At 46.4% G+C, this 13,853-nt stretch overlaps 1 long non-coding RNA gene across 1 annotated transcript in view; it reads left to right on the top strand.

The window, feature by feature from the left end:
- The first annotated feature begins 1,380 nt into the window (after positions 1 to 1,380).
- Positions 1,381 to 13,853, top strand: part of LOC137532331 (uncharacterized) — a 106,160-nt gene continuing 93,687 nt past the window's right edge. Inside the window, exon 1 of the long non-coding RNA XR_011023910.1 lies at positions 1,381 to 1,675. This is a non-coding gene — a long non-coding RNA (uncharacterized lncRNA). The remainder of the gene's footprint in view (positions 1,676 to 13,853) is intronic.

The raw sequence follows: 13,853 nt of genomic DNA, 5'->3' as shown, positions 1-13,853 counted from the left end.
ACCCCTTGAAACATCTTTTCCATCACTTTTGTGGCCAGCATAATTTTTTCTATTTTTCAAAGTTCGCCTCCCCATTGAAGTCTATTGCGGTTCGATAACTTTTCCGCAAACCGAACCTTCCGCGAAGGTTCGCGAACCAAAAATCGGAGGTTCACGACATCTCTAATACTGATACATATGGGCACATGACCACTTCTGTTTTTTGGGGAACATGGCTTAATTTATGTATACAGGGCCCATTTGGCTACTTATTTTATTTTGATGCTCCTGGCTATTTATTTTGTTCATTGTAAGGCACCTAACTACTTAATTATTTTATCTGGAGGTGTGTGACTACTTAATATTTTTATTTTGCTGAATTTGACTACTTAATGAATTATTATGAGGCATGTAACTACTTGATTATTTTATCTAAAGTTTATCTGTCAGACCCACTCTCTGTGAATAACCCTGCTACTAATTTTGTGTATTTTTTTTGTTATTTTGTGTATTTTTAAGTCTGCCCATGACCCATCATGACCACGCCCATGTTCCAGTGCGCACACCGCTTGTGGACATCTCCCTGTCCTCAGAAGTGCTCACAATCTATTCCCTACCATGATCTAATGTCCTACCAAATTATGTATATATGTATAGTGCATTATGTGCATGTATATGTGCATATGTATAGTGAGTACATATATATGTGAGCCTAAAATAGGGGGGGTGGAAGGGGGTTGCGTGCCCCAGGCTGAAGCTTTCCTGGTGGGCCCGCGCCACTGCCCTGATCCGTTGCACTCCTGCTGTCACAGGGAACGCAGTGCAGATCCCTCTGTGAGCTTTTAAGGGTTAATGTTAAAATTACCGTTATTGCTTGAAACAGCATCTGTTATTATGAATGATTAACCATTCTAAACGGTAACACTTATTCTGTGCCTCAGCCAGGAGCACGTGTAGTCACCTGTTGCCCCCCCTCAGGCGGTCTGTGATGATCTATTAGCAGCAGAGGGGAGTCACCCTGGAACGTGGCTCACCAGCCTGTTCTGTTATTTCTGCTGGCAAGCTGCACTGTATTCTGCTCAATCCTTCAGACTTCTCCCTCAGCTGTGCATGTCATTGTCAGCTATCCGTGAGCACTTGGAATGCTGTGACAGCTCAGTCACAAAGCGCCTCATGAATATACATGACACGCGTGGCACCTGCGCTGACACTATTCCATATTCTCTGCTTTTCTCTCTCCAGAACTGTGATGGACACATAACAAGGATTAAAAAAACAGCAGCAACAAGAAGAAAAACAAACAGGTCAATGGAATGCTGTGGAAATGTATCTGCCCCCTTTCTGGCCTCTACTCAGTGGCGGCGCCAGGGGGGTGCTCGAGCACCCCCTAGAATTGTCCAAGCACCCCCAAAGCACCCCCTGGAGTGAACTGACTTCAGGCGTCTAAAAGACGCCAAGTCAGTTCACACACCGGCAGCACGGAGCAGCAGGCAGGGCTACGGTAAGATGGCCGCCCGGAGCCCTGTTCTGCAGACTTCGGGCGGCCATTTTCCCGTAGCCCTGCTCTCTGCATGCAGGCAGGAAGTCTCGTCGTGACGTCGGGAAGGAAGAGGATCGTGGGCGCGCGGGCGCTGCGCGCCACAATGAGGTCGGGACTCGGGACGGGAGGTCGGGAAAGAAGGTCTTCTGGCTGTAGGTGAGTAAATGGGTTTTTCTTTTCTTTTTCAGGTGATGCGGATTGTGCATATTGGGGTCATATCTGCTACGGATTGTGCATATTGGGGTCATATCTGCCACGGATTGTGCATATTGGGGTCATATCTGCCACGGATTGTGCATATTGGGGTCATATCTGCCACGGATTGTGCATATTGGGGTCATATCTGCCACGGATTGTGCATATTGGGGTCATATCTGCTACGGATTGTGCATATTGGGGTCATATCTGCTACGGATTGTGCATATTGGGGCGATATCTGCTACCGATTGTGCATGTTGGGGTCATTTCTGCTACCGATTGTGCATATTGGGGTCATTTCTGCTACCGATTGTGCATATTGGGGTCATTTCTGCTACCGATTGTGCATATTGGGGTCATATCTGCTACCGATTGTGCATATTGGGGTCATATCTGCTACCGATTGTGCATATTGGGGTCATATCTGCTACCGATTGTGCATATTGGGGTCATATCTGCTACCGATTGTGCATATTGGGGTCATATCTGCTACCGATTGTGCATATTGGGGTCATATCTGCTACCGATTGTGCATATTGGGGTCATATCTGCTACCGATTGTGCATATTGGGGCCATATCTGCCACCGATTGTGCATATTGGGACCATATCTGCCACCGATTGTGCATATTGGGACCATATCTGCCACCGATTGTGCATATTGGGACCATATCTGCCACCGATTGTGCATATTGGGACCATATCTGCCACCGATTGTGCATATTGGGACCATATCTGCCACCGATTGTGCATATTGGGACCATATCTGCCACCGATTGTGCATATTGGGACCATATCTGCCACCGATTGTGCATATTGGGACCATATCTGCCACCGATTGTGCATATTGGGACCATATCTGCCACCGATTGTGCATATTGGGACCATATCTGCCACCGATTGTGCATATTGGGACCATATCTGCCACCGATTGTGCATATTGGGACCATATCTGCCACCGATTGTGCATATTGGGACCATATCTGCCACCGATTGTGCATATTGGGACCATATCTGCCACCGATTGTGCATATTGGGACCATATCTGCCACCGATTGTGCATATTGGGACCATATCTGCTACCGATTGTGCATATTGGGACCATATCTGCTACCGATTGTGCATATTGGGACCATATCTGCTACCGATTGTGCATATTGGGGCCATATCTGATAACGATTGTGCATATTGGGGCCATATCTGATAACGATTGTGCATATTGGGGTCATATCTGCTAACGATTGTGCATATTGGGGTCATATCTGCTACCGATTGTGCATATTGGGGCTATATCTGATAACGATTGTGCATATTGGGGCCATATCTGATAACGATTGTGCATATTGGGGCCATATCTGATAACGATTGTGCATATTGGGGCCATATCTGATAACGATTGTGCATATTGGGGTCATTGGACGTGTTTTTTGTTAAAATCTGCTCACATTACGTGTATTTTCTTGAGAAAACCTGCACAATTATGTGAATTTTCAGGGAAAAGGGTCACCAAAACTTGGGCCCTCTGTCTTTGCGTTGCACTTTTAAAGGGAACCCGAGGTGAGAATAATATTGAGGCTGCCATATTTATCTCCCTTTAAGCAATACCAGTTGCCTGGCTGCCGTGCTGGTCCTCTGCCTCTTATTCTTTCAACCATAGACCCTGAACAAGCATGCAGCAGGTCAGGGGTTTCTGACAATATTGTCAGAACTGACAAGATTAGCTGCATGGCTTGTTTCTGGTGTAATTCAGTTCACTACTACAGCCAAATAGATCAGCAGGGCTGCCAGGCAACTAGTATTGTTTAAAAGGAAATAAATATGGCAGCCACCATATCACTCTCACCCTGGGTTCACTTTAAATTACAGTTAGCCCCGCCCTCATCCGGTCATGACCACGCCCATTTTTTCGCCGCGGCGCGCTTCGCGCGCCGCAGGTTGTGGCCACACCCATTTTTGGCGCGGCGCGCTTCGCGCGCCGCAGGTCGTCAGCTCCCCCGGAAATTGGTCCAGCACCTGCATAGCACCCCCTAAAAAAATTTCCTGGAGCCGCCACTGCCTCTACTATTGCATATTTCTTACACTGAATGGTTTCTGATATTTACACAAATTGCGCACAAAGAATGTGAATAGGCGATCAAAAATTTGACTCCACAACTGAAGCGAGAGGGATATGGAGGCTGCCACATTTATTTCCTTTAAGACCTCTTTCACAGTGAGACGTTGCGTTTGATGCGATGTTAGTCGCACAATGTGCCCCTAACGCATGTAGGTTATAAAATTGGATGTTATTTTGCATAGCGTTATGTGTCTCTTGGTGCGCCGTTTTCGTCGCATACTCATGGAATGAAAACGGCGCATGCGTTACATTTTTTAAAAAAAACATTACTGAGCATGTGCAACACACATAACGCAGCAAATGTATTGCTAAGCTCACAGCATGCACGTTACACACAACGCAGCGTGTGCACTGTGAATGTACTTTGTATTGCTGTGCGTTAGTCTGACTTTAACGTCCCACTGTGAAAGAGGCCTTAAAGGATACCCAAAGTGAAATGTGACATAATGAGATAGACATGGGTATGTACAGTGCCTAGCACACAAATAACTATGCTGTGTTCCTTTTTTTTCCCTTTCTCTGCCTGAAAGAGTTAAATATCAGGTATGTAAGTGGCTGACTCAGTCCTGACTCAGACAGGAAGTGACTACAGTGTGACCCTCACTGATAAGAAATTCCCCCTTTTTACCTCTTCCTTGCTCTCAGAAGCCATTTTCTGCTAGGAAAGTGTTTTACAGTTGGTATTTCTTATTAGTGAGGGTCACACTGTAGTCACTTCCTGTCTGAGTCAGGACTGAGTCAGCCACTTACATACCTGATATTTAACTCTTTCAGGCAGAGAAAGGAAAAAAAAAGGAACACAGCATAGTTTTGTGTACTAGGCACTGTACAAAAACATGTCTAGCTCATTGTCACATTTTAGTTCGGGTATCCTTTAAAAAGAAAGAAACATGGCAGCCTCCATATTCTTCTCACTTCAATTGTCCTTCAAAGCACACCTGAACTGAAAGGAATATGGAGACCAAGGCCAGATTTACCATAAGGCACTGTAGGCACGTGCCTACAGGCGTACAATGATGGAAACGCGGCTCATTTCCCTCCCCTAGTGCCTGCCTCCCTCCTTCCCTATGCAAGAGTCCCAAGCAGAGTGTAAATGAGAGGTTACTCACCCAGCTCTCTGCATTCTACTAATGAGATCTCCCTTCAGTCGGGGGCACCTCTAGCTACTCAATAATGAGGGTACCTCTGGCTACCTAATGCTAAGGGGCACCTGTAGCTATGAAGGGCAAGAGAAATGAAGGAGAAGCGACATCAGAGCCAGCCAGTACACTTGCGGTGAATTCCAGGGTGCCAGAACATCTGTGCCTGTAGGCTCCTGTGATGTAAATCCGGGCCTGATGGAGGCTGAAATATTTATTTCCTTTTATGCAATGCAGATTGCCTGGCTGTCCTGCTGATCCTCTGCCTCCAATACTTTTAGCCATAGACCCTGAACTAGTGATGGGCTCACGAGTAGTTACCTACTCGACTTTGCAATTCAAATGAGGCTTAATTGCCTCAGCTGTGTGGCTGGGAGAGGGGGTTACTTACCCACAAGTCCGTCGACTACTATGCATCCCACACGTCTTGCATGTGGCCTATGGGAGGTGTTGCAAGACTCACTACTGCACTTCCTCCTTCCGTCTTCAAGGAGGAAGTGCGCGGTAGTGTTGATCGAACACCCAGATATTCGGGTTCGGGTCGGCTCGGCTGAACATGGTCCAGATGTTCAGCATATTCAGCCGAACACCGAACCTAATTAAAGTCTATGGGGGCTGAAGTGGAGGGGACGCAGCATGAGGGGAAAGCCATGGCCACAGTCTGCGGGGAGGGGGGACCCTCTCGTCCCTTACCTCGGGGCTCTCCCCTCTGCGCCCCCCCCAGCTTAAGTTATAGTGACGTGCAGGGCGGGCAGATACATACCTTCCGTGCATTCCATGCGTACTCCTCGCTCTAGTGTCTGACATCACTTCCTGTGACGTCAGACGCTAGAGCAAGGAGTATGCGGTGGAACGCACGGAAGGTATACATACTTTCCGTGCGTTCCACCGCATACTCCTCGCTCTAGCGTCTGACTTCCCTTCCTGTGACGTCAGACGCTAAAGCGAGGAGTACGCATCAAAACGCACGGAAGGTATGTATCTGCCCGCTGCCTGTATCTGCCCTCCGCTGCCCACCTTGCACGTCACAATAACTTAAGCTGGAGGGGAGCGCAGAGGGGAGAGCCCCGAGGTGAGGGAGGGGGGAGCGTCCCCCCTCCCCGCCGACTGTGGCCATGGCTTTGCCCTCATGCTGCGTCCCCTCCAGCCCCCCGAAAACGGCCCGTGCGGGCCCCTGAACAGCGCGGCCGAGCACCATGAGGTGCTCGGCCGAGCCCGAACCGAAACCCGAACACCCCGATATTCGGGGAATAACGAACAGTGGTGAACACTGTTTGATCAACACTAGTGCGCGGTATTGAGTCTTACAACGCGTCCCATAGGCCGCATGCAAGATGTTTGGGACTCATAGAAGACGATGGACTTATGGGTAATTTAATATGGTCTCCCATGCACACAGCTGAGGCAATAAAGCCTCATTTGAATCACAAATTCGAGTAGGTAAAACTACCAGGGATGCTCCCAAATTGGACTTCGGATGAAATTTCGAATAGGGTTATTCGAATTTCATCCTGCTAATTACAGCAGCTGTGCGGGTGACCGAGGGTGGGTGGGGGGATAATTTTACCCATCAGCCGTCTTCTTGCTCCGTCCCTCGGCGCCTCCCACGCTGCGTTCCAATCCGGCGTCATGTGATTACAAACACTTCCTCCTTCCGGGTTGAAGGAGGAAGAGTATAATCACATGATGCCTGATTGGAACGCAGCGTGGGAGGCGCTGAGGGACGGAGCAAGAAGATGGCTGATGGGTAAGATTAACCCCCCCTTGGCCACCCGCACAGCTACTCATGAGCCCATCACTACCTTGAACAAGCATACAGATCAGTTGTTGACGTTGCGTTAGAGGGGACGTTAAGGTCGCATAACGTGCCCCGAACGCAGCGCCTGGTGGTGTTGGAGCAGGACGCTACCAAGAGCCACGTTACAAGCCGCTCTTGGTGCGCCTGCTCTGTCGGAGGCACTGCGGAGACCACGTGAGCGGAGCTCTCCGCATCACGTGGTCCCGCCAGCCAATCAGCGGCCGCTCCAAGAAGAAAACACTGCAAGTGCAGTGAATATTAAGTAGCCATGTGCCTGGCTACGTAGCGGCCTCTCCCCGTCTCCTCTCTGCCCCCAAAATAAAAAACCCCACCCGTACTGAGCATGTGCAAACAGTCTAACGCGGCTTCGCCGCGTGTAAAGTACTGCATGCTGTACGTTATATGGACGTGCTGCGTTACAATGTAACGCAACGTGGACACTGTGAACAGCACATTGATTTTTCATTGCTGTGCGTTGGGGTGCGTTACAGGCTGCTCTAACGTGCGCCTGTAACGTCCCACTGTGAAAGCAGCCTTAGCCACATGCTTGTTACAGATACTACTGCAGCCAAAGAGACCAGCAGGACTGCCAGGCAACTGGTATTGTTTAAAAAGGAAATAACTATGACAGCCTCAACATGCTTCTCATTTCAGATGTACTTGACTTTTTATGTTAAAAATTAAATAACAGGTTGATGGTGGTCCAATCTGTAAAATAGATTTATTCTCAGGCTAGGTGCACACTTAGCAGAAGCGCTTGCGTTGCGGAAAATGCTGCGTTTTTGCCACTAATAGGAGTCTATGGGCCGCAGGAAAAAAATGCATATAAAAAAACGCATATGCGTTTTCTACGCGTGCGTTTTTAAAAATGCAGGCTTTGTTGCATAATATGCAAAACATTGCATATTAAACTCAATGAGAACACAATGGTATGAGTTTTTTTTATGCATTTTTACATGCGTTCTTGTAAAAAAGATTGTTTTGTGATGTATTTCCTTTTCCTGTTGTCGTCCTAGTTATTTGCATAAAACGCAATTGTAAACACATATGCGTTTTGTATATGTGAACCTAAAACGCATCTGCAGTAAAAACACGCTAAAGCGAACCACCAAAAACGCAGTAAAATTGCAGCAAAAACACACAAAAAAGATGCACACAACTTAACCTCCCTGGCGGTGCCGCCGGAGGGCACCGCTCAGGCCCTGCTGGGCCGATTTGCATAATTTTTTTTTTGTTACACGCAGCTAGCACTTTGCTAGCTGCGTGTAACCTCCGATCGCCGCCGCTACCCGCCGATCCGCCGCTATACCCGTCACCGCAGCCGCCCCCCCCCCCCAGACCCCGTGCGCTGCCTGGCCAATCAGTGCCAGGCAGCGCTGTGGGGTGGATCGGATTCCCCTTTGACGTCACGACGTCGATGACGTCATCCCGCCCCGTCGCCATGGCGACGGGGAAGCCCTCCAAGAGATCCCGTTCTTTGAACGGGATCTCTTGATCTCCGTTCGCCGAAGGCGATCGGAGGGGCTGGGGGGATGCCGCTCAGCAGCGGCTATCATGTAGTGAGACATTGTCTCGCTACATGAAAAAAAATAAAATAAAAAAAAAAAAAAAGGTATTTGCTGCCCCCTGGCGGATTTTAACAAACCGCCAGGGAGGTTAAAACGCAGCCTTTCATGTTATGTTATGTGTGCACCTACCCTCAATCATAAATCAATTGGAGAGTTACAATAATTTTATCACCATGGAACACTTAATCCCCTTTCTGCATAAATCTTATGTCGAATCTACAGCCGCTATCGTTATAGCAACAGATGCCGTACCAAGCTATGTCATTAGGTCACCCAAATTGTTACACTAACTGTTGTCCAATTATAATAAACATTCCAGAATCATTCAGAACTTTATCAATCTGTTTTTGGAAATTAATAGACCAATGTGAGAAAAATACATGTGATTTGCCGTATATACTGAAAGAACGTAATTGTACATAAAAGTGTTTTGTTTTTTTTAATTTTTTTTACAATATTTATAAATATTTAAAGGAGAACTGTAGTGAGAGGTATATGGAGGCTGCCATATTTATTTCCACCAGTATAAATATTTATTTATACCAGTTGCTTGGCAGCCCTGCTGATCCTCTGCCTCTAATACTTTCAGCCGTAGATTCTGAACAAGCATGCAGCAGATCATGTGTCTGACATTTTTGTCAGATCTGACAGGATTAGCTGCATGCTTGTTTCTGGTGTGATGCACACTTCTGCAGGCATATAGCTCAGCAGTATAGCCAGGCAACTAGTATTGCTTAAAAGGAAATCAGTACGGCAGCCTCCATATAACTCTCACTACAGTTCTCCTTTAATCAATGTTTGCCCATTGTAAAACCTGAGGCTGGGAGCACATCATGGCTAAAAGCACACTTAGGGCTGGGGCACACCGAGCAGGTTTTTGAGCGTTTTTGGAGCCGCTTGCGGCTGTGGATACGCTTGGTCAATGTATCTCAATGGGGTGGGTCACACCAGAGCGGGAGGCGTTTTGCTGAAACGCATACTTCCGGGGTGAGGTATTTTTTGGATTGCGGAGGCATTTCTGCCTCAATGTTAAAGTGAACCTCCAGACTAAAAATCAGCTCAGCAGCACTGAAAAGGCTTGGTGTTTCTTTAACAGTTTCACACCATCAGAACTTTGTTTCTCTTATACAAGCCTCATTTTTAGCTGCACAGAAGAAAACTGCCTGGGAAGTTTTCCCCTTATGCTGTGCAAAGCATGATGGGATTTCTGATGTTGTTGTTCTTGTTCTGCTGCTTTGGTGCAATTTTTTTTTTTTTTTACATTTTGAATTTGACATTTGAATCCTAGTGTGTGCAGCTGGGAGGGGTTATCAGGACACAGGACAGTTGGAACTGAGTCTCATGCTCCCTGTCACCTCCTTTCAACCAAAAAGATGGCAGCCCCCATGAGTCACAAACATTTGCCTGTTCTTTTAAAACAGGGTGGGTAAAATATTATATTACCTATCTATTCTAATTAACATAACTAATGTAACTTAATAACAGTATGTTTGTTTAGGCCAGTGGTGTCAAACTAAAATACAAAGTGGGCCAAAACTGAAAACTGGGACCTAGTCGTGGGCCAACATCAGTGTCTACTGGCCTCCTTCCTCCCTTCTAAAGTTCCCTGGTGTCTAATAGCTCCCCTCCCTCCATTGTACAGTTCCCTTGAGTCTAGTTGTCCTGCCTCCCCTAAACTGTTCCCTGGTGTCTAGTCGCCCTCCCTCCTCCCATAACAGTTCCCTGGTGTCTAGTCGCCCCCACCCATCCGCTATACAGTTGCCTGGTGTTTAGTGCTTTCACCTAGCTCCCCCATATGGCTTCCCTGCTGTTCTAGGGCTTCGCCTCCAATATAGCTTCCCTGGTGGTCTGAGTGGGACAAACATAATGCAAAGTGGGGAAACCACTTTGGGGCCAAATTAAATGGCTCTAAGGGCCAGATTTGGCCCACGGGCCGGAGTTTGACATGTATGGTTTAGACTGAAGTTCCCCTTTAAGTATAGGAAAAATGCAAACCGCTCTGAACAACGGCAGATCAGAGCGGTTTGCCAGGTGGTTTTGTTACAGAAGCTGTTCAGTAACAGCTTTACTGTAACAATATATGAAATATGTTACACTTAAATCCGCAGCAGCAAACCGCAAAACGCCTCATAAAAATAAGAAAAAGTGTTTCAAAATCTGCTAGCATTTTGCGGATCTGCTAGCGGGTTTTGGTGCACACCAGACCTGAGGGCCCATTTACACTTAATGGCCTGGTGCACACCAGAGGAGTTTTTCTGAGCGTTTTGAGTTTTTAAATCTGCTGCTAATGTTATCCTATGTGTCTGTGCACACTGGAGCAATGAGGTTTTGTAAAAAAAAACCATAGCATTACATTGGGAAGAGCTTTTAGAGGTTTCAAAAGCTCTTCCCAATGTAATGCTATGGTTTTTTTTACAAAACCTCATTGCTCCAGTGTGCACAGACACATAGGATAACATTAGCAGCAGATTTAAAAACTCAAAACGCTCAGAAAAACTCCTCTGTGTGCATTAGGCCAATCAGTTGGTGTGCGTTACTGTGCGTTGGTAGGTGTTTTTTCCATAGCAGTGCATTGTGAAAAAGATTTCAGTTAAAACACATTAAGGCCCAGTGCACACCAAAACCGCTAGCAGATCCGCAATACGCTAGCGGTTTTGGGAGCTGGTTTCAGAGCGATTCTAGGTATGTTTAGAGAGGTTTTCTAAACATACCTAGCGGTTTTGGGTGCGTTTTTGTGTAGCAGATTACACATATTGTTACAGTAAAAGCTGTTACTGAACAGCTTCTGTAACAAAAATGCCTGGCAAACCGCTCTGAAGTAGCGTTTTTCAGAGCGGTTTGCGTTTTTCCTATACTTTACATTGAGGACGAAACGCTTCCGAAATCCGCAAACACGCAGCAGGAGGCGCGTTTGCGGCTTGGCAAAAACCTCAAACCGCCGGTGTGCACCATCCCATTGCAATACATTAGCCAAGCGTTTTTCCAGGCGGATGCGGCCGGCGGATCGCTCCAAAAACCGCTCGGTGTGCACTAGGCCTGAGTGTGAAAGTTGCCAATAGGAAAACATGGGCATTACTTTAAAATCAGTTTTCTTTCCGTTTTAACAGCGAGCAACCGATTAAGTGTAAAAGGGCCCTTAGCAAAAACGCTAGCGTTGCGGAAAACGCTACATTTTTGCCACTAATGGAAGTCTATAGGGCGCAGGAAAAAATGCATACAAGGCGTTTTCTATGCGTGTGTTTTTAAAACCGCAGGTTTTGTTGCATAATATGCAGAAAATCATCAAAAACGCACATGATGAAAGTCAATGGAAACGTGTTCATGCGTTTTTTTTCTGCCTTTTTAAAAAAAAATTGTTTTGTGATGTATTTCCGCTTCCTGTTGTCTTCCTAGTGATTAGCATAAAACACAATTGATATGCGTTTTGTATATGCGAAACGCAAACGCCTAAAACGCACGCAAAACGCTTGAAAAACACATCTGCGGGAAAAAACGCTAATGCAAATGCAGTAAAACCACACACACAAAAAAAAACGCACGTGACAGAAACCGCAACCTTTCACGTTCTATGTGTGCACCCAGCCTCAGCGTTTGATTCGTTTTTTTCTGGCATTTGCATTTTTATTATCTTCCCTAATCAATGGAGTAAAATACAGTGTCATATTTGTATATAAAAAAAATAAAAATGGGTTCCCCTCTACATTTCCACTGAGATACATTATGTGCCTTTTACATGCGCCTTTGAAAATATGCAATATATGCGTTTTTACATGTGGCCCATAGACTTTAATAGGTGGCAGAAATGCTAGCGTTTCTGCTTAGGGTGTACCTAGTCTGATATATGATTTAACAGTGATGCCACCATCTTTACTGCTGGCAAAGGGAGTGTAATGTTGTTTTGTTTTTTTTTACTCCAGGAACATCACATGATCTCCCAGAATGCTCTGTTGGTAAAATGCTACATGACATAATGGCCTAGGTTAAACATCACTGGTGTGGGGGTATCTACCAATACATCATATATAAATATAAGCTATAAGAAGTATTTCTGATGCTGAAGCAAGGAATATTGAGATACAAATGGGCACCCTGAATAATTCATTATGTTCTACTATATGTCATTACAATTCCTCTAGAACAAATAAACGGTTAGCTGGTATAACAAATACATTAGAGTGAAAGCTGTCATGCAAGTCTGAGGCATTTGTCAGACTGTCGGAGTACATAATGTATTGGCATTTGTCACGTTCCCAGCTGTCAGTGACTGGCAGAGAACTGGAACAGCACTAATATGGCTGACAGGATGACATCATCATTTGTCAGCTTAGCTTGAGATCGGTGCAGGGCCAATCCTCGTGCCTCCCCCTTTGTTAGCCCGTCACCGTGGAGTGCGCAGCCTGGCTAACATTTTGCTGCGGCGGCTTCGAGATGCCAGTGCAGCGGTGTTGTTGTTTTGCAGAGGAGGAGAGAGACGCTCCATGTTAATGAAGGTAATTTACATGTTCACCACTGCACCGAATCCATTTCACGGCTTGCAATGAGTTTGTAGAGGGTGAATGGTGATCTCATCTGGCAGGAGTGGGCGGGGAGGCGGGACATGGTACCTTACAAGTGTGAGGACACTGGCGGAAGGCCAATGACCGTTCGGGTCCACAGCTTCTGCAGAACATCTTAGAAAGTACCGTAAATCACAACTCTGGGCAACAATCTAGACATAACAGTTTCACCAAAAATAAGACTGTGTTTTATATTCATTTTTGCTCCTGAAAACTTTTTGCTAGGGCTTATTTTCAGGGGATGTCTTATATTTCTATGAACACCCAAGTTCCTGTGCTGTGCGCCCTCTTCCTTTACTGGATCCACCTCTTGTGTGCCTCTGTGTCCTTGTACATTTAGTGTCCTCCTGTGTCCCTCTATGTCCTATGCTGTGTCTTCTACTGTCCCCCCACATCCTCCTGGTGTCCCCCCGATGTTCCCCTGCATCCTCTTCTTTCCCCCAACTCCATGTTGCTTTGTCCCAGAGCTTCAGCCTATGGGGAAAAGCTATGGCAACTTGTGTTTCTCCTGGAGCTGATGGTTTCGCAGCCGGGACCATGGCCCTGTTATTGAGCCAATCATTGCACTCGTTGAGTAGCAGCGAGTACAGGGATTGGCCCAAAGACAGCGCCATAGTCCCGCCCGCGAGACCATCGGCTCCAGTAGAAACACAAGTTGCCATAATTTTCCCCCTTACTGCAGCTATGGCTTACTTTCAGGGTAGGCCTTATATTTCGGGCATGATCAAAATTCCTGCTAAGGATTTCTTCGGGGGAAGTCTTAATTTCGGGGAAATGGTATAAACCAAGAGCTAATTGCCCCTACAAGCAGCAGTTTAATGTAGGTAGTAAAATAATTAGTAATTATATAATGCTATTTAGCGTTATAAGTGTTAAAAAATGGCGCAGGCAGTGTGCCTTACACTTATACTGCTATATAAGTCTTAAAAAATGCAGGGGGCTAGTTTTAGGCAGCAGGGA

Source organism: Hyperolius riggenbachi, chromosome 9 (assembly GCF_040937935.1).
Source record: "Hyperolius riggenbachi isolate aHypRig1 chromosome 9, aHypRig1.pri, whole genome shotgun sequence".
NCBI lineage: Eukaryota > Metazoa > Chordata > Amphibia > Anura > Hyperoliidae > Hyperolius > Hyperolius riggenbachi.
The sequence above is the reverse complement of the archived record's forward strand: the minus strand, read 5'-3'. Positions and strand labels throughout refer to the sequence as shown.